General features: G+C 43.8%; 1 protein-coding gene across 2 annotated transcripts in view; it reads left to right on the forward strand.

The window, feature by feature from the left end:
• The first annotated feature begins 274 nt into the window (after positions 1-274).
• The window catches only part of sgsm3 (small G protein signaling modulator 3), a 195,703-nt gene continuing 168,375 nt past the window's right edge, over positions 275-27,602 (forward strand). The window contains exon 1 of one of the 2 annotated variants that reach the window (XM_048521343.2): positions 275-408. The gene's annotated coding sequence lies outside the window, so the exon portion shown is untranslated. Of the gene's footprint in view, positions 409-452; positions 616-27,602 lie in introns of those variants that run through there. The other variant, XM_048521344.2, reaches the window with a different exon arrangement.

Below are 27,602 nucleotides of genomic sequence, written 5' to 3' on the forward strand. Positions count from 1 at the left end.
ACAAATTATTCTGTATGTTTTGACGTTTATCTAATTTTTGAGAATTTGTTTATTCCCAGATTGTCGGTGCTTCTGTGCAGCTTGATCTCCATTTCATGGGGATTTACCCACCACTACGTGGCTGATCGCGGCCACCCCAATTGAAGAAGCAATTGTTTGTTGGTGTTTATTCCCTGCTTTCACTTCCAGATTAATTGGTTTCCATCTCCAGTTTGTTCCGGTTTATTCTGGAGTTATTCCGAGGGCGATATCGTTGGGAATTCGCGTCCGGAGCGAAGACGAACTTCCGGTGCCGTGGAATTTCTTCCGGTGAAGTCAGTGACGTGTCGGGAAAACCGGGATCCGGAGGGAGCTGCTGCTTATTACCTGCGAGTCACTGACAGGGCGATGGGGGGATCCGTGAGACAGGTAAATTGATAACTTCCAATCCATCGTTTCCTTCCTCCCACTTTCCCATCCGGGTGTGGGATCCAACATCCACGTCGTCCCTGCCCCGTAACCAAGTGTGGGATCCAGCGTTCTAATAACCTCCATCCAGGTGGAGATGCCAACCGGCCAGGTTTGGAATCCGGACCTTCAGTCACTTATTTTCTGCTTGCTTTTCATTTCAGCTAGGTATGATTATCTCTTTGACCAGCTGTAACATGTTTTGTTGAAACATCCTACGCATTGCATGCCCTTTACCTGATCCTTCCTATTTCTGACCCCCCCCCCCCCCCATGTTATCTGAACAAGTTGAAAAACCGGTATTAGAAAGACCATGAGGTCGTAGCAGACACAAACAGAAATAGGCCGTCCTCAACTCTGCTTTCCTCCTTTTTTTCCCCTTTAAGGAAGCTAGGAAAGTGATTGCCTGGCCCCTTGCTGAGATACTTGTATCATCAATAACTACAGTTGAGAGGTTGGAAGACTGGAGGTTGGCTAAAGTAGTGCCTATTAATTAAGAAAGGTGGTAAGGAAATGCCAAGAAATTATAGACCCATGAACCTGCCATCGGTGGTGGGTAAGTTGTTGGAGGAAACCCTGAGGGACAGGATTTATATGTGATTGGAAAGGCACGGATTGATTAGAGATAGTCAGTGTGGCTTTGTGCATGGGAAATCTTGTTTCACTAACTTGATTGAGTTTTGTGAAGAAGTAATGAGGAGGATTGATTAGGGCAGAATGATGGACATTACCTGTGTGGAATTCAGCAAGGTATTTGACAAGTTTGTTAATGGTAGAATGGTTAGCAAGATTAGTTCACAGGGAAATACAGGGAGAACTCACTGCTTGGATCCAGAACTGGCTCAAAGGTAGATGACAGAGGGTGGTTGTGGAGGGGTTGCTTTTCAGTCTGGAAGCCTGTGATCAGGGGTGTGCCTCCGGGATCGGTGCTGGGTCCACTGCTTTTTGTCATTTGTATAATGATTTGGATGTGAACATAGGAGCTATGGTTACTAAGTTTGCAGATGACACCAAAATTGGAGATGTAGTTGACAGTGAAGAAGGTTATCTCAGAGTACAATAGGATCTTTATCAAATGGGCTGATGGGCCAAGGAGTGGCAGATAGTGTTTAATTTGCTTAAATGTTTAACCACAAATTCATATATGGCAGGGGGGTTCTGAGGTTTCTGAGGGGGAAAAAATTAAATGGGATCTCTCGGACAACTTTTTCACGCAGAGGGTGGTGCATGTTAGGTGCCATGAGCTGCCAGAGGAAGTTAAGGCTGGTATAATTACAACATTTGAAAGATGTCTGGATGGGTATATGAATAGAAAGAGTTTGGAGGGATATGAACGAAATGCTGATGAATGGGACTGGATTGATTTAGGATATCTACATGGCATGGACGAGTTGGACTGAAGGGCCTGTTTCCATTCTGTACTTCTCTGACTCTATAATCCTTGACTATCTGATCAAAAATCAGTTTCAACCAGACTTTGCTGGCATCCTTTTTCAGTGACCGTGAATATTTCAGGTATCTCCAATCCAAATTCAGATCTCTTTAGGCAGGATTCAATGCTGGGACTGCAAGTGATCACCATGTTTAATTAATATATATATTATGGAAGAAGCAAATGTGCTGTAGGCAAGTTTGCAGACAACACAAAAAAGATGGAAGCCTATGTTGCTAGAGGGGTAGAATCAGTTTACAGAGAAATGTTGAGATGTTAAGAAAAAAATTGGGCAGAAAATTGGCAAAAGGAGAACAAAAGAACAAAGTATTATTTCAATGGAGAAAAGTGCAAATTGCAATACAATGTGTTAGGGTATTTGTGACCGAACACCTAAAACTAGCACACAGGTGCAGCAGGTAATCAAGAATGCTCGTTCAAATTGGAGGTTTTGGAGATTTTAATTGTTGGAAAACCTTACTGCAAGTTTGCAAGATGGGAATAGTTTGAGTTGTTTTGATCCCTTTATTTAAGAAAAGATATGTCATTGGAAGCAGTTCAAAGAATGTTCACTTGGATAACACCCATTATGGAGGAATTTGATCTCATTGAAGCTTTCTTAAAGAGCTTGACAGGGTGAATACTGAGATGCTTCTCTTCATGGGTGAGTCTAGAACCAGAGGACAAAGTGTCAGTGTGAAGGAGTGCTGATTTAAGATTCAGCTGAGGAGAAACTTTCTCTCTGAGGATTGAGAATCTTTGGAACTCCTTGCGACAGAGTTCTTAAGACTGAGACAGATAAGAGTATTGATTTAAAGGGTTTTCGATTAGATTCTCTACAGTGTGGAAACAGGCCCTTTGTCCTAACGAGTCCACACTTTCCCTTGAAGCATCTCACCCAGACCCATTCCCCTACAACCCACACACCCCTGAACATTACGGGCAATTTAGCATTGCCGATCCACTTAGCCTGCACATCTTTGGATTGTGGGAGGAAACCGGAGCACCCGGAGGAAACCCACGCAGATACGGGGAGAAAGTGCAAACCCCACACAGGCAGTCACCCGAGGCTGGAATCAAACCCGGGTCCCTGGCGCTGTGAGGCTGCGGTGCTAACCACTGAGCCACTATGCTGGTTATGGGGAAAGGCAGGAAAGTGGACATGAGGAGTGTCAGCTTAGCCATGATCTGATTGAGTGGTGGAGTAGGCTCGAAAGCTGAACAAACTACTCTTCTTGAGTTTTTGGTTTATAGGCAATATCCATTTTACAATCACACTTACGTGTCTGTCATAGTATCTCGTACAAATTTAATATTCATATCTGACTATATGGTTTTAGTCATCTTTGAGGGATATTTATATCACTTGGCTGTGTAAGTGGAGTAAAGAATGTCTTAGTGCTAATGGGAACTAATGGGAACTGATGAAGGGTCTAGGCCCGAAACGTCAGCTTTTGTGCTCCTGAGATGCTGCTGGGCCTGCTGTGTTCATCCAGCCTCACATTTTATTATTAAGGAATGTCTTGTTTTTTTTAAATAGAACCTTCATAATTAGATTCAGAACCAGTCTGAGCACAACACTGCATTTCCTAACAAAGTGTTGACCACCATAGTCCAAATGATCATCTTCTATGATGGAAAGCTGCCGCTTGGTTTCATAGACTCTTTGGCTTTTGACCTTGCTTCACTGCAACCTCCCAGTACTTGGTCAAATCACTGTGGGCAGCCTTCTAGTTCACACTCTGTATGGGAACATGTTCATATAGTTTACAGAGGACCTGTCCTACAAATTTTAACTGCTGCCTTCAAATGTGTTTCCTACAAAAATGTGGAGAAGCTTCATTGTCTTAACTTTTGAATTATGCATGCTATGAACATTAATAATTGAGCAAAAACTGCGAAACTGCTGATGTAAGTTTTTGAGTTACGGATTTAACAGCTGGGAGATGTGTACTGCAACAACTTTATAATGTGTAGCTGCCTGCCCCACCCTGCACTCAACTCCAGTCTGACCTCTGCTACTTTCCCCAAACCTAACGTTTACTTCCTTACAATGGTTTAGATTTTGATTCCTATTCTTTCTGCTTGATATTGTCAAAAGGACAAATGATTCCAACCCCTTGTGTTTCACTTTTGGGGAGTCGGGGGGGAGTTACTTGTTGCAGTATTCCTAGCCTGTGACCTGCTCTTTGTAACTATAATATTTATATGGTCAGTCCAATTCAGTTTCTGGTCAATGGTAATGCTGAAGATGCGATAGTGTGAACTTCAGTGATAGTAATACCACTGAATGTGATGAGGTGGTGGTTAGTTTGTTTCTTATTGGAGCTGGTTATTGCCTGGTATTTGTGTGTTGTGAATGTTACTTGTCACTTTTCAGTTCGTGTAGATAATGTTCAGGTCTCTTTGTATTTGAACATGGACTGCTCCAGTATCTGAGGATTCGCAAATTATGCTGAACATTGTGTTATCATTGGTGAATATCCCCACTTCTGACCTTTATGATGGAGGGAAGATCATTGAAAAAACAGCTAAAGATGGTTGTCCTGGAGCTGTGATGATTGACCTCCAACAACCGCAACCATCTTACTGCGTACAAGGTATAAATCTAACCAGTCAAGAGCTTCTGATTTTTGTTGATTCTAGTTTTGCTTGTGATCCTTGATGCCAAACTTGAAGTGTGACCTTGTCAAAGTTGTCACTGTCAATGTAGTTGGTTGGCTCGCTGAGCTGGTTGGTTTCCTGCAGGCATTTCATTACCCTGCTGGCTAACATCATCAGTGCAGCCTCTGATGAAGCGCTGTTGTGTTTTCCCACCTGTTATTTAAACTCTGGTGTCTGTTGAGCTGGATTACCCCACTTCCGGTTTTCCTTCACAATGGAGTGTAAATGGGGTCGAGGTCTATGTGTTTGTTGATGACTTTTTTCGTGGATTACCAGGCTTCTAGGAATTCCCGTGCTTGTCTCTGCTTTGCTTGTCCCAGGATCTTGGTGTTGCCCCAGTCGAATTGGTGGATCTCCTTTTCCACATGGATAGAGGTGAGCGAGTATTGGACATGTCTTTTTGTATCCAATTGATGTTCATGCCCCCTTGTTAATTTCCTTCCTGTTTCTCTGATGTAGTGTTTGTCACAGTCCCTGCAGGGAATCTTGTATATGACATTGGTCCTGTCCGTGGTGGGTAGTGGGTCTTTGGTTCGGGTGAGCAGTTGTAGGGTTGATGTGCTACTCTGATGCCCAGTGGTTGTAGGAGTCTTGCCGTCAGTTCAGATGTGTTCCTAATGTAAGGTAGCGTGGTGAGTGTGTAAGGGCGTGTAGTATCTTCCTGGTGTTGTTTGTGTAAGAGACATTTCTGACCCAGTTTCTTAGGTATCCATTGTCTTTGGATGCCTGGAAGAGGTACTGTTCTTGGCGTAGCTCAGCATGTGTTGCTTCAGTACGTCAGTGGAGACGGTGTCATTGTAGTGTTGTTCTTGTTTTAGTAGTGTTGTCATTATTTCTCTTGCTAGTAGTATGGTCTTTCGATATGAATAGGGTAGTAATGTCGAATGATACCATGGTCTTGTTGTCATCTATTCTTCGTCCCTTGACTGAATTGAGGAACTCTTGGGTTGAGTGGGCTGACTGGCTGACAAGGTGCTTTGGTCTCCTTTGTAGCTCCTTGACTAATCTATGCGATGGCATGCCTGGCCAGGAAATGATGGGTCTGAGGTGTACTTCCGGTTTGTGTACCTTTGTAAGGCAACAGAGTCGAAGGGTGTTAGTTCCTTCAGGTTTCATCCTTAAAAAATCTGTTTAGTTGATCTGTCGGGTCTGTTTGAGTCTCATTAGTGTGTTGGCAATCTTGTTGCCCAGTTGTAATGTCAGATCTGTCTGCACTTGCTGGAATGTGTTCTTGTCGGCTAGTAGTGCATGTGCCTGGGAGAGGTAGTCCCGTTTATTTAGTATTACTGTCATGCACCCTTTGTCTGCTGGTAGTATTGTGATGTTCTAGTCATTTTTCAGTCCTTTTGGAGCTTTCCTTTCAGCTGTGTTAAGGGTGTTGCATTCACTTTTTCTGGTCAGTGTTGGGATCACTGTCTGCCTTGTGGCTTGTTTGTTTCTTCATTGATGCTGTTGGTCCTTAGTGTGGCTTCCAGTTTGGCTAGGAATCCTGTTTTGTTGGCATCTCTGTAATTATGGTTAAGTCCACGAAACAACATTCACAACTCGAGCTACAAATCTCCAAAACCTTAGATGTCACTCTCACTCTGTGTCATCTCAGCAGCTTGTGCAGCCTTTTTTAAGGTCTGTCAAGAGACAAGTACATTGCTGTGGATCTGGAGTCACATGTAGCCCAGCAGATTTTGTTTCCTGAAGGGCATTTGTAAGCCTGTTTTTTAAACAACAGTTGGTCAGTGTGAAGGAGACTTCAGTGGAGTGAGACATAGGCCATGTGAATGAACTAGAAATTATGTTCAGGTGGGAATTCGGTGCAAAGGGGAAAGAGGTATTTTATCAAAGGTTTACTGCAAGGAGTGGGAGGTGATGAAAGGTGCCGATCGAAATGCTGATTTGTAGTGTAATCAGTGAGAAAATAGCATTATGAATCACAGTATGATGCTTGTGCAAGGAAAGAAACTGATTAAGGAGGAAGGTTGGTGAATATTTATATTCTTTAAAGTAAGATCTTTAGGTTTCAAGTATTTTTCTTTTCTTTTTGTTCCCCTAAACATACCTGAGTAAATATTTGTTTGGTACTGATAAGTTTATTTCACAAATGTCATTACAGTAGAGGGAAGACAGGAAATCTAGAGTTATTCATTTTTACAGATAAATCAATACAATCGTGATGCTAAGACAGGTGATCTGTTGCTGCTGCAGGACGTGGAGACTGCTGGAGACAAAGGTAGAACATAGAACATAGAAAAGTACAGCACAGTACAGGCCCTTCGGCCCATGATGTTGTGCCATGGATTAATCCTAATCCAAAAATAAAATAACCTAACATACATTCCCCTCAATTCACTGCTGTCCGTGTGCATGTCCAGCAGTCGCTTAAGTGTCACTAATGACTCCGCTTCCACGACTACCACTGGTAAACTATTCTATGCGCTCACAACTCTCTGGGTGAAGAACCTCCCTCTGACGTCTCCTCTATACCTTGCTCCTAACACCTTAAAACTATGGCCCCTCGTAGCAGTCAATACTGCCCTGGGGAAAAGTCTCTGGCTATCGACTCTATCCATGCCTGTCATTACCTTATACACCTCGATCAGGTCACCTCTCTTCCTACTTCTCTCCAGAGAGAAAAGCCCGAGCTCAGATGATCCAGAGTGAACACATTTGTAATAAGAGAAACAGAAATTGCTGGAAAAGCTCAGCATCTTTGGAGAGAAATCAGAGTTAAGGTTTTTGGGTCTGGTGATCCTTCTTCAGAAGTGGTAAGTGTCTCCAGCTCAAGGAACTTTGGATTTGAATTGAGGAGCTGGAGTTCAAGCTATAGAAATTACATCAGGGAATAGGAACATTATCTGGAAACTTTACTCCACCGGGTGGTCACACCCCTCAGACTGGGTAATTCAAAATTGGACTATGATCGGGGGAGGCGACGATGTGACAACAGGTGAGGAAAGTATGGGAACTAAGGGTATTGCATTTGTGGAGTCTCAGCTTCTGCAATTGTTCAATAGTTGTGAAGTTCCTGCAAGAGTGAGACAACAGTATGGACTAGAGGGAGGCCAGGCAAAGTGAGCACAACACCTTGGTACAGATGAACAAAAACAAAAGTTGCTGGAAAAGCTCAGCAGTCTGGCAGCATCTGTGGAAAAAGAAATCAGGGTTAACGTTTCAAATTTGGTGAACTGTTCTGAGGAAGGGTCACCTGACTTAAAATGTTAATTCAGAGCTTTGCCAGGAACTTCTGTTTTTGTTCCTGATTTGCAGCATCCACAATTTTTTAGATTTTTTACCTTGCTAAGGAGAATGATTGAAGTGGCTGGAGAAAATAGAAATGTAGTAATCGTTGGGCAAGATACAGAGGGCTAGATACTGCTGTTTGCAACCATGAATAGCAGTCTTGAAGGTTTGTTGCCTGCTTCTGTTGGGAGGGCAAGTTCCAATACTGGTATCAGTGGCAATGAGTGGACCAGAAATGAAGTTGAGCTGAAAGTTCCTAATTGTTCAAATTCTAAATTTAAGAAGCATCAAAGTAATAATCTCCTGGATTACAACTTGAACCACAGGCAAATATGCATAGGGTAAATAAAGTCAAGGAGTTAATGTATGGCTCAGAGCTTGGTACGAGTGGTATAGCATCACGACTGGAGTACCAGTACTAGTGGGGCAGGGCACACTTCATTTGAACCATGCCAGGACCAGATACCCAGTGAATCAATTAACTAAGGCTGGAGACCGGGTTGTAAACTAAAATGAAATTTGAATGATTTATTGTCACTTGCATTTTGCAGTGAATAATATGCTAAAATAGTGAAAAGCTTCAGCTGTTTCTCCCATCTTGAATAGTTTAAGAACAAGAAGAGTAAAAAGATGCAATTGAAAGGGAGTGTATCTTCATTCTGCCACCTCCACCATGAGGGCTGAGTTTTGTCACCAGTGACATGATACCTATGCTGTCACCCCTTCTCCACTGCCCCACTTGTCCAACCATTATACAAGTCTGGTTGAGTCCTACCCAAAACAACCTCAATCTATTCAACCTCTCTTCATTACTAAAACTATTCAGCCCAGGCAACATCCTGGTAGATTTCCTTTTCACCCTGTTTAAAGCACTCCTATCCCTCCTATAATAGATCCTAGAACTGCATGCAATGGTCTAGCTGTGGCCTAACCAACATTTTTTTATGCAGTTCTAGCATCATCTCTCTGCTCTTAAACTCTATGCCTCAGCTGACAAAGGCAAGCATCTGGGATGCTTCGTTTACCATTTTATTTCCCTGCCCTGCTTCCTTAGAGACTGACATTTGGGGTATTCAACAATGGTACACCATTGAACTTCAAGGTCCCTCTGATCCTTCATGCATCCCAGAGTCCAACTGATCATCTTATTCCCTTGGATTCTGGAACTGCTCAGAATAATAGGGAAGTTTTGCTCAAACAATACAAAGCACTAGTTAACCATATCAGGAGTAGTTTTTCCTCCCCTAATCTAAATAAAGATATCCTGGTGTTGGAGGCAGTCCAGAGAAAGTTCACAAGGGTGATTCCACGTATGGAAAGATCCTCTTATGAGGGGAAGGTGAGGAGTTTGGGTCTGTACTCATTGGAGTTCTCAAGAATGAGAAACAATCTTATTGAAACATGCAAGATTCTTAGGGGACTTGACATGGTGCAGAGAGGTTATTTCCTCATTGTGGGGGAGTCTAGCACTAGTGAGTATAGTCTCAAAGTAAAAGGTACATAGTTAGGAAAAGGATAAGAAGGAATTTCTTCTCTCAAGAAGAATTCTGCCTCTTTAACAGAGTCAACTGTTGACACTGTATTGTTTAGTAGATTTGAGCCTGAGATAGACAGATTTGCGGAAAAGACAGGAAAGTGGAGTTGAAGGTTGTCAGATCAGCCATGATTTCATTGAATGTCAAAGCACAGGCTGAGGGAGAGATCTAATTGAGGTATACAAAATTATGAGTGACATGGCCAGGGTAGATCACGGAATCTTTTCTCCATGGTAGACTTGTCTAAGATCAGACAACATAAGTATGAGGTGAGGTATAAGTGGTTTAGCAGGGATCTGATGACAAACTGTTTCCAACCCAGAGAGTGGTAGAAATGTTGAACAGGAAGCGTGAGGTAGTGGTGGAGACAGGTACTGTCGCAACATTTAAAAAGCATCTCGATGAGTGTTTAAGATGTCAGGACACTGTGTAGGCTATGGACCAAGAGTAGGTAATGGAATTAGGGTAGTTGGGTTTGTTTGTTGGTTGGCATAGATAAGTTTGCCTGAAGGGCCTGTTTCTTTGCTGTGTGACTCTGACTCCATGAGATTCAGTGGACTGCATGGCTTACTTCGGCTCCGACCTCTTATAGTCAGTATTAGACTAGCTTTCAGTTCCAGATTTTTATTGAATTCAAGTTTTACCATCTGTCATGATATTCTATCCTGTGTTCTGGATCGCTGGTCCATTAATGTCACTATTATACCATTAGCCCTCCTTATTGTGCAGGGAAAAAATACAGGAAAAATGTATAAATTAAAAAAGACTTAAACAATTAAAAGTATGTCCTTGGATAGTGCTACTGAGCAGAGAAACCCAGGCTATTAGGAAATAATTCTTTGAAGTTTGAGGCACATCAAGACAGAGTGGTTGAGATATTTGGCATTCTTGCTTTCGTTGCCCAGACCTATGAGTATAGCATTTGGGATGTTATGTTGAAGTTGCCCAGGATACTGAGGTCTCTTCTGGAGTGCCGTACAGTTCTGGTCACCCTGTTAAAGGAAGGATGTTATTAAGTTAGAGAGGGTTCAGAAAAGAATTACTGGAATGTTACTGGGAATAGAGTGTATGAGTTATGAGAAGAGGCTGGGACTTTTTTCACTGGAGTGTCGAAGGTTTGAAGTTTACAAGATAGAGGTTTATAAAACCATGATGGTGTCTAGATAAGGTGAATGACAGGTGTCTTTTCCCTACAGTGGGGGATTTCAAGACTAGGGGACATATTTTTAAGGTGATAGGTGAAAGATTTTAAAAAGACACGCGGGACTACATTTTTACACAGAGCACAGTTCGTTGTGGAAGGACCTTGCTGAGGAAGTGAAGGATGCAAAGACAGTTAGTGTTTTAAAAAATATTTGGATAAGTACATGAACAAGAAATGTTTGGAGGGATATGAGCCCAGTACAGGCAGGACGAGTTTGGTTTGGGGTTATGGTTGGTGTGGACTTTTTGAACCAAAGGGTTTGTTTCTGTGCTGTATGATTCTGATTCTAAAACCAGGTTATTTTGCGATCTTCAGACTACCTTAACATTCATTGTATGGTTCTTTATACTGAGTGATTCAATTCCTGTTAAAGTAATGTAATAGCACGAAAACTTAAGACCTCTGATATTAATTCATAACATTTCCAAACCAAGGGTGTGGACAAGGGAGGAATAAAGAGAATGCCTACCTGTGGCTCTCAGTGCTTAGCACTGCTGCCTCACAGTGCCAGGAGCCCAGGTTGGATTCCACCCTCAGGCGACTGTCTGTGTGGAGTTTGCACGTTCTTTCCATGTCTGTGTGGGTTTCCTCCAGGTGCTCCAATTTCCTCCAACAATCCAAAGATGTGCAGGCTAGGTGGATTGGCCACACTAAATTGCCCGTTGTGTTCAGGGATGTTTAGATTAGGTGGGTTGTGGGGAATCGGTCTGGGTGGGATGTCTGAGGGTCAGTGTGGACTTGTTGGGCCGAAGGGTCTGTTCCTACACTGTAGGAATTCTATAATTCTATGAAATCAGTCAACAGACTTATCTCAGTCTGAAATGGCTGATCACTAGGGATGGTAGTTCTGTTCAAGATTCTCCAGCCAAGGGAAACTTTAAACTTGAATATTTCAACTACGTCATGATGTTCTTGTAAGTTAAGATTGTATTAGGTCATTCTAACCTCAAATGTTAATTGTTTTATCCTAGGACTTAATCTGGTCACTCCCTGTCTTCCTCTTTGGATTCTTTACCATACTCGAGGTGTGGTCTCGCTGTGTCTGTATATTATAGTGAGATTTCTTTATTCATACATTCCCAACCCTGATTGGTGAATAGTGAAAATCATCTGTTTTACTAAATGCTGTACACATTGCATTTTAACTTTGTGATCTGTCAACAAGGAGACTCTGGTCCCTCAGGGTAACAATTCTGTGTCTCTATCCGCAGGAGCTTGGATGTAGGTCTACTTTTTATCTCCATGACAATCAAAGTTGCTTACATTTTCCCCCATCTCTGCATGGAGCAGGCCCAGATGGTGATCTGTTTTTCATCTTCAGGGCATATGCGAAGATCGTAGTCTAGATCTACCTCCATTTGACAATTGTAGTATTTGTGAGAGGTGGTTACAGACCAGATAATGGTTGGAATTCTTGTCTTCAGGAAATTTTGTGAATTGCCTGTATACAGTAATTGAAAGACAGCATGGAGGCTGCTAAGTTTGGAGATATATTAATCATTTAGATAGCCGTGTATGTAACTTCTGATTTTTCGCTGCATTGATTCCTGGTTCTCTGGCAGTAATCCAAGCTCTGTGTATGAAACCCTTTCGTCATGGGCCAAATACCCGGTTGTAATGGACAGTCTGTAGACAAGTTGTGGTTTTACCGAATAAAAACCGAAAGAACTGCAGATGCTGTAAATCAGGAACAAAAACAAAGTTGCTGGAAAAGGTCAGCAGGTCTGGCAGCATCTGTGAAAGGAAAAAACAGTCAATGTTTTGAGTCTGGTGATCCTTCCTCAGAACGCTGAGGAAGGATCCCCAGACCCGAAACATTAACTCTGTTTTTTCCTTCGCAGATGCTGTCAGACCTGCGGAGCTTTTCCAGCAACTTTGTTGTTATGGTTTTATCAATTGTGTAGTTTCATTTACAGTCAATGCTGGGTCAGAAAACAAACTCTGAAATGTTTTGGCTTAATTCTCCATATTTCTTTGGTGGTTTTGTTGTGTTGTGACAGTGTGTATTTTCAGCCAGGGAGCTGTGGTGGTGCATGTCTAAACGCATCTGTAAGTTAGTAGTGTCACTGTGTCATACGGAGCAAGGGTTTCCTGATTTGGGTAGAATTTTCTGACCTAGCCAGTCTTGGTGGAGAGGCTGCTGATGGTGTTGGTCTCTTTGTCCTGGTCACTTGGTCACATCGTGATCCAATATTTACTTTCAGCAGCTTTGTCACAGGAAGTCATGTCAGGGACACCAGAAGCATCCCAGAGTTCCCACAGGCCCTTCAGCCCAACACGTCCACACCAACCCTCAGAGCATCCCACCCAGACCTGGGGTGTTATGTTTTATTGGTAGAAGGATTCAGTTTCAGAGTCATGAGGTCATGTTGCAGCTGGTCAAAACTCTAGTGCGGCCGCAGTTGGAGTATTGCGTACAGTTCTGGTCACCACATTATAGGAAGGATGTGGAAGCATTGGAAAGGGTGCAGAGGAGATGTGCCAGGATGTTGCCTTGTATGGAGGGAGGTCTTATGAGGAAAGACTGAGGGATTTGAGGCTGTTTTCATTAGAGAGAAGAAGGTTAAGAGGTGACCTATTAGAGGCATACAAGATGATCAGAGGATTAGATAGGGTGGACGGTGAGAGCCTTTTTCCTCAGATGGTGATGGCAAGCACGAGGGGACATAGCTTTAAATTGAAGGGTGATAGGTCTCCGTCAGAAGTCAGGTAGGTTCTTTACTCAGAGTAGTAAGGGTGTGGAATGCCCTGCCTGCAACAGCAGTAGACTTGCCAACTTTAAGAGCATTTAAACGGTCAGTGGATAAACATATGGATGATAATGGAATAGTGTAGGTTAGATGGGCTTCAGATTGGTTTCACAGGTCGGTGCAACATTGAGGCTGAAGGGGCTGTACTGCGCTGTTCTGTTCTATGTTCTAATTCTCCTCTGCTTGAGAAAAATGTGGAGGAAGGAAAGTATTTTTTTGAATTTTAAAAGAAAATTCGTCATCTACTGTATTATTAGCACAGCAAGATCTGTGAGAGATGGAAATGATGTCTTTGTGGCAGGAAGTTGTGGTAATAGGCACTTGATTTTTTGTTTTGTTTTCTCTGAGACATTCCTTATGCCTGCATAGACAAAGAACAAAGAAAATTACAGCACACGAACAGGCGCTTTGGCCCTCCAGGACTGCGTTGATCCAGGTCCTCTGTCTAAACCTGTCGCCTACTATCCAAGATAATAAAATGTGAGGCTGGATGAACACAGCAGGCCAAGCAGCATCTCAGGAGCACAAAAGCTGACGTTTCGGGCCTAGACCCTTCATCAGAGAGGGGGATGGGGGGAGGGAACTGGAATAAATAGGGAGAGAGGGGGAGGCGGACCGAAGATGGAGAGTAAAGAAGATAGGTGGAGAGAGTGTAGGTGGGGAGGTAGGGAGGGGATAGGTCAGTCCAGGGAAGACGGACAGGTCAAGGAGGTGGGATGAGGTTAGTAGGTAGCTGGGGGTGCGGCTTGGGGTGGGAGGAAGAGATGGGTTAGAGGAAGAACCTGTTAGGGAGGCAGAGACAGGTTGGACTGGTTTTGGGATGCAGTGGGTGGGGGGGAAGAGCTGGGCTGGTTGTGTGGTGCAGTGGGGGGAGGGGATGAACTGGGCTGGTTTAGGGATGCAGTAGGGGAAGGGGAGATTTTGAAACTGGTGAAGTCCACATTGATACCATATGGCTGCAGGGTTCCCAGGCGGAATATGAGTTGCTGTTCCTGCAACCTTCGGGTGGCATCATTGTGGCAGTGCAGGAGGCCCATGATGGACATGTCATCAAGAGAATGGGAGGGGGAGTGGAAATGGTTTGCGACTGGGAGGTGCAGTTGTTTGTTGCGAACTGAGCGGAGGTGTTCTGCAAAGCGGTCCCCAAGCCTCCACTTGGTTTCCCCAATGTAGAGGAAGCCGCACCGGGTACAGTGGATGCAGTATACCACATTGGCAGATGTGCAGGTGAACCTCTGCTTGATGTGGAATGTCATCTTGGGGCCTGGGATGGGGGTGAGGGAGGAGGTGTGGGGACAAGTGTAGCATTTCCTGCGGTTGCAGGGGAAGGTGCCGGGTGTGGTGGGATTGGAGGGCAGTGTGGAGCGAACAAGGGAGTCACGGAGAGAGTGGTCTCTCCGGAAAGCAGACAGGGGAGGGGATGGAAAAATGTCTTGGGTGGTGGGGTCGGATTGTAAATGGCGGAAGTGTCGGAGGATAATGCGTTGTATCCGGAGGTTGGTAGGGTGGTGTGTGAGAACGAGGGGGATCCTCTTGGGGCGGTTGTGGCGGGGGCGGGGTGTGAGGGATGTGTCGCGGGAAATGCGGGAGACGCGGTCAAGGGCGTTCTCGATCACCGTGGGGGGAAAGTTGCGGTCCTTAAAGAACTTGGACATCTGGGATGTGCGGGAGTGGAATGTCTTATCGTGGGAGCAGATGCGGCGGAGGCGGAGGAATTGGGAATAGGGGATGGAATTTTTGCAGGAGGGTGGGTGGGAGGAGGTGTATTCTAGGTAGCTGTGGGAGTCGGTGGGCTTGGAATGGACATCAGTTACAAGCTGGTTGCCTGAGATGGAGACTGAGAGGTCCAGGAAGGTGAGGGATGTGCTGGAGATGGCCCAGGTGAACTGAAGGTTGGGGTGGAAGGTGTTGGTGAAGTGGATGAACTGTTCGAGCTCCTCTGGGGAGCAAGAGGCGGCGCTGATACAGTCATCAATGTACCGGAGGAAGAGGTGGGGTTTGGGGCCTGTGTAGGTGCGGAAGAGGGACTGTTCCACGTAACCTACAAAGAGGCAGGCATAGCTGGGGCCCATGCGGGTGCCCATGGCCACCCCCTTAGTCTGTAGGAAGTGGGAGGAGTCAAAAGAGAAGTTGTTGAGTGTGAGGACGAGTTCAGCTAGGCGGATGAGAGTGTCGGTGGAGGGGGCCTGGTCGGGCCTGCGGGACAGGAAGAAGCGGAGGGCCTTGAGGACATCTCCATGCGGAATGCAGGTGTACAGGGACTGGACGTCCATGGTGAAGATGAGGTGTTGGGGGCCAGGGAATTGGAAGTCCTGGAGGAGGTGGAGGGCGTGGGTGGTGTCACGGACGTAGGTGGGGAGTTCCTGGATACTTTCCAAGGATCTGTATCCCTCTGCCCGTTGCCCATTCATGTATCTGTCTAGATACATCTTAAATCATGCTATCGTGCCCACCTCTACCACCTGCATTGCCACCTTCAGGGTACAATAGACCTGAACACACAGATCTCTCTGTGCATCAGTTTTCCCCAGGACTTTTCCATTTACTGTATAGTTCACTCTGTATTGGATCTTCCAAAATGCATCACCTCCCATTTGCCTGGATTGAACTCCATCTGCCATTTCTCCGCCCAGCTCTGCATTCTCCAACAGTCCCCTTCACTATCTGCTACTTCACGAATCTTAGTGTCATCTGCAAACTTGCTAATCAGACCATCTATAGCTTCCTCCAGATCATTTATGTATATCACAAACAACAGTGGTCCCAGCACGGATCGCTGTAGAACACCACTGGTCACCGTTCTCCATTTTGAGAAACTCCCTTCCACTACTACTGTCTGTCTCCTGTTGCCCAGCCAGTTCTCTATCCATCTCACTAGTACATCCTGGACTCCAATCGACTTCCCTTTCTCCATCAGCCTACCATAGGAAACCTTATCAAATGCCTTACTGAAGTCCATGTATCAGACCTCTAAAGTCATCTACCAACATTGTCACTCCCTCAAATAATTCTATCAAGTTGGTAAGACGTAACCTTCCCTGCACAAAACCATGCTGCCTATCACTAATAAGCCCATTTTCTTCCAAATGTAAATAGATCTTATCCCTTGGTATCTTCTCCAGCAGCTTCCCCACCACTGATGTCCGGCTCACTGGTCTATAATTTCCTGGATTATCCTTGATACCCTTCTTAAAGGGACAACGTTAGCAATTCTCCAGTCCTCTGGGAGCTCACCCGTGCTCACAGACGCTGCAATGATATCTGTTAAGGCCCCAGCTATTTCCACTGTTGTTTTCCTCAGTAACCTGGGATAGATCCCATCCAGACCTGGGGACTTATCCATCCTGATGCCTTTTAGAATGCCCAACACATCTCCCCCCCCCCCCCCCCCCGACCCCAACTATGCTGACTTGACCTAGAGTAATCAGAAATCTATTCCTAATCTCAACATCAGTCATGTCCCTCTCCTCTGTGAATACCAACACACAGTACTCATTAAGATTCTCACTCATTTTCTCTGACTGCTCGCATAACTTTCCTCCTTTGTCCTTGAGTGGCCAACCCTTTCTCTAGTTACCCTCTTGCTCCTTATGTATGAACGAAAGGCTTTGGGATTTTCCTTCACCCTGTTTGCTAAAGATATTTCGTGACTCCATTTAGCCCTCTTATTTCCTCGTTTCAGATTGGTCCCTGACATTCTTGCAAAGCTTTGTCTGTTTTCAGTCGTCTAGGATCTTATGCATGCTTCCTTTTTCCTCTTTGCTAGTCTGGCAATTTCACCTGTCTTGCCCTTTCTATCCCTCATTTTCACAGGGACATTGCTGTTCTGCACTCTAATCAACCTCTCTTTAAAAGCCTCCCACATATCAAATGTGGATTTAGCCTCAAACAGCTGCTCCCAATCCACATTCCCCAGCTCCTGTTGAATTTTGCTATAGTTGGCCTTCCCCCAATTCAGCAATCTTCCTTTAGGACCACTCCTGTCTCTGTCTATCAGTATTCTAGGTGGGGCACACTTATCTCTCCCGCTGGACCCTCACCTCGTGGTCATGGTGTAGGTGCAGGATGTTCATGGAACACTTTAGGGACGCATGGTAACCAAATGTGCCTGTTCAACCGTACTGGAATGCAACTGTAGAGTACTTCTTTTTCAATTCTGCCTCAAACCTGTAATGTCAGCCTGGATCTCACCAGCATAATATTTGACTTTTTCTGTGTCAGCCTCCCTGTGATTTCTAAGAATGAGGCCATAGTTAATGACAATTCCATGGCATTTCTGTGTGTCAGGACAGAGATTGACTATCCCAGCTAACCAACCTTCACAGCCAACAAGATCAGAGCTGTACACAATTACTTGACAATGATTCGATTAGAAGCTTGTGATTGTATGAATGGGAAAATGCTGCCTCCTAAGGAGATTGATGAGAAAATACAGTTGTGAATGCTGCCTCTGTTTTATTTGGTTACGTGTTCTGAATGTACAGAACATTGAACCCTCTAATGTTTCAAGTCACTGATCTAAGAAAGTTTGACCTAAAATGTTTGTTTCTTTCTACACGATAGGTTGCCCAACCTCCTGTTTGTTTTAGCACTTATTGTTGTTACTTTAGCTTCCCAGCCTTTTAGCATTTTACGTTTCAGGTTGATTCTAAACTCATGCAGTGACCGAAGGAATGAGTCTACTCTTGCAGCAAACAGCGTAGTGAAAACAGGAAAAGCCTGTCCACCCATTATACATCATTTCTTGCAATCGATTAACTTTACCATTGAATTATAGCAATTTGACAGAGGAAGTTTGGCTAATTTTTTCATCGGCTGCAAGGTTATTGTTAGCTTGACTTTCTTGATGAAGGAGTAACTCCGACTTACTTCTGTCTTTAAATGAAATATGCACATCTAGTGCAACAACTTTTTCATTTTCTTTGATCATGGAATGTGGGTGTTGCTGCCTGGGCCAGTAATAATCACCCTTCCCTTATTGCCCTTGAAAATGTGGTGGTGAGCCACCTTTCTGAACTGTTGCCGCCCATTTGGTGTTGGGACATCCACAACGCTGTTTGGGAGGGAATTCCAGGATTTTGACTCTATGCCACTGGAGAAACGTAGGTACAATTCAAATTCAGGATGAGGCAAATTCGAAGGGTTTGGTCAAAAGAACCTTGGTGAGTTAAATGATATAACAAGGTGTAGACCTGGATGAACACAGCAGGCTGAGCAGGAAAGTTGACATTTCGGGTCTAGACCCGTCTTTGGAGGGTCTAGACCCGAAACGTCAGCTTTCCTGCTCCTCTGATGCTGCTTGGCCTGCTGTGTTCATCCAGCTGTACACCTTGTGATATCAGATTCTCCAGCATCGGCAGATCCTACCGTCTCTGTAACCTTTGTGAGTTGTTTGGTTTCATGCTATGACCCTTGCTTAGAGATTTTGGTGAACTGAGTTTGCCAGGCATCCTGGCTGCATATCCGAGAAAAGTCTTGAAACTTGTAGTTGATATGACTGGCTCTTGTTCCGTTTCTCAAATGGAGAAAGGGAACACATGGAGATTAGATCAGATAAGTCTGAGTGAGATATAGATTTATATGTAGTTAGGAATTTCATTCATGTTGGAATTTGGTGCAGAGAGGATAACGTATTTTTCTGACCTTTCTCAGTCTCAACTGGCTGTATAGCACACTAGATTGCATACAAAGTGGTTGTTGGGTATTTTTATCCTTTTGCTTTCAAAACTGGAGAAACTCATTATTAATTTTAACTTTTTAAAAGTGATACTCAGTAAAGCTTACAGAATGCTTAGTGAATATTTCCTAGTTAACTCATAAATTTCAAACAGGATAAGTAGAATATTTGTTGAAATACGAAGAATAATAAGCTCAGGCAGGACTAGAGACATAATTAATGCTTAAATATTTTATCAGTTAAACACTGAAGATGGCATGTCAGCAGTGTTTGGGGCTACTGAATGTGAGAGCTGATGAACACCTGCGTGATCCAGGGCAATCGCATCTGTAGGAAGTGCCTCTTATTGGTGTAACTTCGACTGAGAATCATTGAGCTGGAGGCTCTGCTGAAGACACTGCAACACATCTGGGAGAAGGGAATATTACCCAGGCACTCCATAATTGAGATGCGGGAAGGAGTGAGAATTAATAGGAACGTAATGTTGGTAGAAGACAATATAGTTAGGGGGAATAAACATGGTTTTCTGCCACCGCGCGCAAGAGGCTGTGTTGCTTGCCCAGTGTCAGGATTCAGGATATCTACTTAGGAACTTGCAGTGGGAGAACAGGATCTATGTAGAACCAGTGATATTGATAAGACCAGGCGAGAGGTGGTTCTTAGAGTATGAGCAACTGCAGTCTAAATTGAAAAGCAGAAGCTTGAGATAATTAGCTGAGTCACAAGCGAATTGGACTAGTGTGAATAAGATTAGCGAGTTAACTGCACAGCTCAGGGATTAATTGGGAGAGTTTGGCTGTACCTCTGGAACAGTTTTCACCAGAACCATGCTGAGACTGGTGTACTGGTAAGTTGTATAACTAAGGCAATAGAGATAAATAATGAGGAGGGTGGATAAGGGTCAGGGAATAGTGGGGCTACTATCAGACCTGGGAATTCTCCTAACACTAACCCAGCAATTACAAGCCAGCTAATTTAACTTTGGTTGTGGAGAAACTTGTAGAAAAACAGTAATTTAATAATAATAACAAACTAATGGTCACTTACACAAATGTGGGTGGATTAAGGACAACCAACATGGATTTCACACAAGTAAATCGGATCTCACTAACTTTGTTTTTGAAAAGAGAACATGTAGAACTGATGAAGGTAATGCTGCTGATGGGCTGTACATGGGCTTCTAAAAGGTATTTGACACAGCATCAGGCTGTGAGCAAACTTGTATCTCGTTTAGTAAGTGGAATGTGAGCAACGTGGATACAGAATTGAATGAGTGACAGTTATGGTTAATGGTTGTTTTATAGACTGAGGGAGAATTTGTTGTGGAGCTTCTTGGGGCCAGTGTTGGGACTGTTGCTTTTCCTGAAGTAACTGTGCAGATATCATGTCTGTGATTTACTCTGAGCATCCAATTTGACAACGGTGGTAATAGTCTGATCTAGAGCTGCAAGCTTCCATTTTCACAATAGGTGACAGCAGCTACCATGACTAGCTCTGAGGCAGCTGATGTTTGTCCACTGTGACCATCTGGAGGAACTCCATTTGACATGTTTGTATTCCATCCATTCTGAAGTATCAAGGCTGAGGGAAATTGCTGAAGGGCATTGGTGAGGATCAAAATGTGCCCTTCTCAATTTAAGGTGTTGACTCCATGTGGCTGAAGTTGATCTAGATCAGTAATGTTTTGTTCTGTGGATTCTGCGCATTTACAGAATAGGTATGCATGGTATGATGTTTGATAGCATTGGTAGCTAGGATGTTGCTGTTGATCAAAGCCTTTCAGTGATAAAGTACAAAGTCAAAAACATCAGACATCATTGGACTTGACATATGACTTGCTTGCCATGCAGAAGAGTTGTATTCTGCTATAAAGTGTACTGAATATAGGATGAGAGATACGTATGAGTATCTGCTCTCCATGAGGATTCCACTTCATTTTTGGATCTGGTTTATCTCAATGTTCAGTTTCTTGCTGAAAACTTGAAGTTGTCATCTATGGGTTGGTGCATGAATCAGGGATATGGATTAACCACACACACTTCTGAGGAAGGACCACCGGACCTGAAATGTTAACTCTGTTTTCTCCTCTACAGATGCTGCCAGACCTGTTGAGCTTTTCCAGGAGTATGAGTATGTTCCTGATTTATAGCATCCTCAGTTCTTTTGATTTTTACTTATATGGGTTAACCAAATTGTTTATTTTTTTTGAATGAAGCATCTCTCGATGAATAGTCTAATCTGTGATTGATATTATCTAGCACAGTTTAACACTGCTGCAGACATTACTGGGATCATACTTTGGATTTGGCAGAATGTGCCAGCAACAAAATTCCACCTCCATCCTCTACCAGTCACTGGTCTGGGTTTCCTCATTTGTTTTGTGTGCTGAAGGGAATGTCATCATGTGTGAACATGTGCAATACAGTTCTGGATGATCACTGGTTGTAACTACAGAAAACAAGAGCACCTGGACAGATTCCCATAAGAGTCCAATGTTCGCTTTACAATAACTGTTCCTTTGAATCAGTTTTCACTGGGAAGCATGAAGGTGAACTTGAGAAGATAGTGTTATGTTGCAAGATGAAATGGTGAGAAGCTTAAAAAGTAGCTCCTGCTTCTACATTTTCTTCTGATAAATGTTGAGTCAGCACAGTATAAGTCTTTTGCAACATGCTAACTTCTTGTCAGGGCAGTTATAGTTGCTCGTTAGACAGGCTTGCTCCTTTGGGATGTTTGGCTTGAGATAGTTTAGTCTATGGAGCACTGTATTAACTTGCTGAGTTTCAAATATAATTGAAGCTTGACTGAATTCAGTGACAAAATGAATGATGGCCAGAGTGTGAACCCCGCCTCCAAGCCAGTATAAGTTAATTTGAAGGGAGTTGTTAAGTTGTAGGGCATTGTTGTCAGAAAATATTTGCCAATTTTGCCCAAGGCCAAAGCACAATGAATTTTTTTTCTTATTATCTCAAAGCAACCCACTATAAATGTTTCTAAAGGAGAGGATGCACTTTTAAATGGGCAAAATTTTCTGGTGATTCACCACTTCCGTATGCTATCGAATCACAAATTTGGGTGAGTGTTTCTGGACCAATAGGCTGCCTTTAGAGAGGAGATCTACTGTCAAAGAGAGGTCCTACATGTGAGCTAAGCAGAACAAATAGGCCCAGGCCCCTGAATGATTAAAGACAGACATAAAGAAGAGGACAAGGCAAAAAAAAGGGTACTTATGCCAGGCTGAGTTTTGTTAATACAAGTGAGGGCCAGGATAAATATAGAAAGCTCAGAGGTAAAATCAAGAAAGTGAGAAGCAAAGTGATAACATGAGATGACACTGGAAGCTAACATGAAAGGGATCCAAATGTTGTTTATAACCACATGAATAGTAAACATGGTTAAGGGGAGAGGTAGGGCTGACAAGAATCAAAGAAGAGGTTCATGCATGGGGTCAAAGGTATGACTGAGGTACTATCAAGTACTTTGCATATTTCATAGAAGCAAGTTGGATGCAAAATTGGCTTGGTCATACAAGATAGAATAATTGTGGAGGGGTGTTTTTCTGACTGGAAGTCTGTGACTAGTGGTGTTCTGCAAGTATCTGTGCTAGGACCTCTGTTTGTTTTCAATAAATATAAATAAATTGGATAAAAATGTAGGTGGTCAAATTAGTAAGTTTGCAGGTGACAAAGTTTGGTGAAGTTGTCGATATTGAACAAGGATATATCAGGATATAGATGAGCCTGGAAAGTTGGGCGAAAAAATGGCGGATGGCGTTTAATGCAGATAAGTGTGACATGATACATGTTGAGAGGTCAAATGCAAGAGGAAAGTATGCAGTAAATGGCAAGACCTTTCGAATCATTGATATAGAGATGGATCGTGGGCAGCACGGTGGCTCAGTGGTTAGGACTGCAGCCTCACAGCGCCAGGGACCCAGGTTCAATTCCAGCCTCTGGTAACTGTCTGTGTGGAGTTTGCACATTCTCCCCGTGTCTGCATGGGTTTCCTCCGGGTGCTCCGGTTTCCTCCCACAGTCCAAAGATGTGCAGGCTAGGTGGATCAGCCATGCTAAATTGCCTATAGTGTTCGGGGATGGGTTTGGGTGGAATGTGCAAGGGGCGGTGTGGACTTGTTGGGCCTAAGGTCCTGTTTCCACACTGTAGGGAATCTAGTCTAATCGTGGGGTGTCAATCCGTAGCTCCCTGAAAGTGGCAACACAAGCGGTTAAGATGATGTATGGCATTCTAGTTCGCTATGATCGCGGCATTGAGTGTAAATGTTGGCAAGTCATTTTGCCTCTGTGCAAAACTTTTCTCCAAATGTGGCCTAATTAATGTGTGCGGTTCTAGTCACCACATTATAGGAAGGATGTGGAGGCTTTGGAGAAATTGCAAAAGAGGTTTACTAGGATGTTACCTGGATTGAAACGCATCAGCTGAAAGGAAAGGTTGGACAAACTTGGATTGGTTTTGCAAGAGCATGGGAGGCTGAAGGGTTCCTGGTAGAATTATATAAAATTTTGAGTCATATTGGATAGGCACTTTCCCTGGTTGCAAATGCCAAATACCTGTGGGCATAGGTTTGATGTGAGAGGGAGAAAGTTCAAAGGAGATGTGTGAGGCAAGATTTTTACACAGCCAGTGGCAGGTGCCTGGTACACACTACCGGGAGTGTGGTAGAAGCAGGTACAATAGCAATATTTAAGAGGCTTGTAGACAGACACAGGAACAGTCAGAGAATAAGGAGATACAGATCTTGTGCAGACAGTAATTTGTTCAGCATAGCATCATGATTGGGAGAGAACTGGTAGGTTGAAGGGCCTTTCTTGTGTTGCACTGTTTAGTTGAGACACTAGATGGACTACACGATGATAGAAGATGTAATAATAAGCAGACTACTGAAAGTTATTAAAGGACTAGATCAGATGCATCTGAAGATACCAGGGGAAATGATGGAAACTGGCCACAACCTTCTTTTGGTACAGGGCACAGGAAAACTGGAAGCATTATACCGTTGTTCAAAACAAAAGGTGTAACATAAGCCCAGCAACCATAGACCAGTCCTTTCCATTTTGGTGCTGGGAGAGCTTTTGGATATAATACTTCAGGTCAAGAATAACAGTCACATGGACAGATCTAGATAAGTTAAGGAAACATAGAATTAAGGTTTATAATTTGCTTGATTTGGTAACTGCCACCTACTGTTGTTACTAAATTACTGCCAGGGCCCCTGAAATCTCCCCTCATGCCTTCCTCAACAGCTGAGGATACATTAAATAGAATTCCTACAGTGTGGAAGCAGGCCATTTGGCCCATCAGGTTTGCACTGACCTTCCCAAAGAGCATTCCACCCAGATCCACCTCCCCTCCTCCCATCCCTGCAACCTTGCATTTCCTATGGCTAATCCACCCAGTCTAGATATCTCTAGACACATTGGACAATTTAGAATGGCCAATCCACCTAACCTGCACATTTTTGGACTGGAGCACCCAGAGCAAATCCACACAGACATGTGGAGAATGTGCAAATACCACAGACCCCAAGGCTGGAATACTTAACAATGCTAATCACTGAGCCCCCGTGCCACATCTCATCCATGCTTGGGAATGTTCTACTTCTGAGGCAGTTATATCTACAAGTACCTCCTTTGTCCTCTGGTAATTTGTTTCTCATATTTCATTTTCCATAACCCTAATGTTGATATCTGTGCAGCCCCTTTTCCTTCGTGAAGGCTGAAATAAAGTATTAATTGAACACTGTGTCCACGTTTCCTGGATCTGCATGCACATTACTAGGGACTGGGAACATCCAGCATGGGTTCATGAAGGGTAGGTCATGTTGAACTAATTTGGTGGAATTCTTTGAGGACATTATTTGTATGGTGGACAGTGGACCTGTGGATGTGGTATATCTGGATTTCCATAAGGCATTTGACAAGGTGCCACACCAAAGGCTGTTACATAAGTTAAAGTTTCACGGTATTACAGGTAATGTATTGGCATTGATAGAGGATTGTTTGACCAGTAGAAAGCAAAGAGTAGGGATAAATGGGTGGTTTTCTGGTTGGTGGTCAGTGGCTAGTGGTATGCCTCAGGGATCAGTGTTGGGACTGCAGTTGTTTACAATTTAAATAGATGATTTGGAGTTGGGGACTAAGTGTGATGTGTCAAAATTTGCAGGTGACACTAAGGTGAGTGATAGAGCGAAGTGTGCAGAAGACACTGAAAGTCTGCAGAGGGATATAGATGGTCTAAGTGAGTGGGCAAAGTTCTGGCAGATGGAGTACAATGTTGATAGGTGTCAATAAAAGCAAAATGGACGATGTTTTAAATGGTAAAAAATTGCAGCACACTGCTATGCAAAAGGACTTGGGTGTCCTTGTGCATGAATCGCTAAAAGTAGGATTGCAGGTGCAGCAGGTAATTTAAAAAGGCAAATGGAATTTTGTCTGCCGTTGTATGAGGGATGGAGTTTAATAACAGGGAGGCTTTGCTGCAGCTGTATAGGGTCCTGGTGAGGCCACACCTGGAGTACTGTGTGCAGCTTTGGCCTCCTTACTTGAGGAGAGATATACTAGCACTGGAGAGGGTGCAGAGGAGATTCACTCGGATGATTCCAGAGTTGAGAGGGTTGGATTATGAGGAGAGACTGAGTAGGCTGGGATTATATTCATTGGAATTCAGAAGAATATGGGGAGATCTTATAAAAACATATAAGATTATGAAGGGAATAGATAAGGTGGAGGCAGGGAGGTTGTTTCTGCTAGCAGGTGAAACTAGGACTAGATGGCATAGTCTCAAAATAAAGGGAAGCAGATGTAGGACTGAGGTCAGGAGGAACTTTTTCACACAAAAGATTGTAAATCTGTGGAATTCCCTGTCCAGTGAAGCAGTTGAAGCTACCTCGCTGAATGTTTTTAAGGGAAGGCTAGGTAAATTTTTGAACAGTAAGGAAATCAAGGGTTATGGTGAGTGGGCATGTAAGTGGAGCTGAGTCTTATTAAATGGCGGCTCAGGCTCGAGGGGCCAGATGGCGTGCTCCTGCTCCTAGTTCTTATGTTCTTATGACTGCCATTAGTGAGGCCTTGATATCTGCCAAAACTCCTCTACTTTTCTTGATCCTAACCTTTTTATGGCCCTCTATCATTTTATTCTCCAAACTTGCCGTTTCTCACCCTATTGTCTTCATACCTACAATGTTTCCTTGCATGTTCTCACCACCGCCCCCCCCCCCCCCCCCCCCCCCCCCCCCCAAGCCATGTAGGCCCTATATCCACAAAGCAGGAGAAATCTAAATTGGTGATTTGTTACTCAGTCTATACTGGTTCATCAGCAAAGTGATAGCTGTGGTCATCAACAGACCTAGAACAAGCAGCACTTGCAAAGTAATAACCAACTCAGTGACGCTCACTTTGGATACCACCAGGGCTACTGGCTCCCAACCTTACTACAGACCATTCCCAAATGTGGATAAAGGAGTTGAATTCAAGAAGGGTGGTGTAAGTGATTGTCCATGACAATAAGCCAGCATTTGACTGAGGATGGCATTCAGGAGCCCTAGCAAAAGTGGAAAGTAAGAAGAGATTTGGTCCCTTAATCTAAGGAAAGATGTCTGGCATTGGGTCACTCTGGAGATATTCACTGGATTGATTCCAGATATGGAGGGATTTTTTTATGAGGAGAGGTTAGGATTTTTTTAAATGCATCAGGGGATGTGGGCATCACTGGCCAGCCACCGTTTATGGTCCATCCCTTGTTGCCCTGGAGAAGATATGCCTGCCTCTTTTTATGTGGTGTGTGGAATAATCCTTCTTCCAGTCTTACATTTGACCCCTACCACAACTCATCTTCTGTTGGTACGTCAAATGCTTCGATGTCAATTCATGCTCCCACCAGGACCTTGAAAAATTTATTCATTTTTGCCTCTAATTTCTGTCCTTCTCTAACTTACATGTCATCCATTTTCAACAAATCCCTTCCTTTCCTTGACCCTCTTTATCTGCATTTTGGAGAATAAACTGGCCACTGCTGTCCACTACAAAGCTATTGACTCCCACTGCTACCTTCACTACAGCTCTTCACACTCCACGTCTTGCAAAGACTCCATTCCATTCTTTCAGTTCCTTTGCCTACACCACATCTGTTCAGATGATGCTACCTTCAAAAAAGGTGCTGCTGAAATGTCTTGCTTCTTCCATAACTGTGGTTTCCTGCCCACAAGGGGCCCTGAAAAAGGCCCTCAAATTAATCCGACTAATCACCCATGCTTCTGCCCTTGCTCCTACCCATCACTCTCAACATCATGATTGATTCTTCCTTGTACTCTCTTTGTATCCCAGCATTCAAAAGATCATTTTCTTGCCATTTCAGACAACTCCAGCAGCATGCTACCAGCAAACACATCTTCTCCTCACTCCCCCTGTCTGCATTTTGCAGGGATTGTTTCCTCTTGGATACCCTAGTCCATTCCACGATCACCAACATTACTCCCGCTTCCTACAGCACTTTGCCAAGTAACTGCAGAAGATGCAACACCTGCTCCTTCACAGTGTCCCTGCTCACCATCCAAGGGCCTAAATATCCATGTGAAGCAGCATTTCACCTGTACCACCTCCAGTCTTGTGTATTGTATTTGCTGCACCCAATGTGACCTATTCTAC

The sequence above is a fragment of the Stegostoma tigrinum genome, chromosome 38, assembly GCF_030684315.1.
Source record: "Stegostoma tigrinum isolate sSteTig4 chromosome 38, sSteTig4.hap1, whole genome shotgun sequence".
Lineage (NCBI taxonomy): Eukaryota > Metazoa > Chordata > Chondrichthyes > Orectolobiformes > Stegostomatidae > Stegostoma > Stegostoma tigrinum.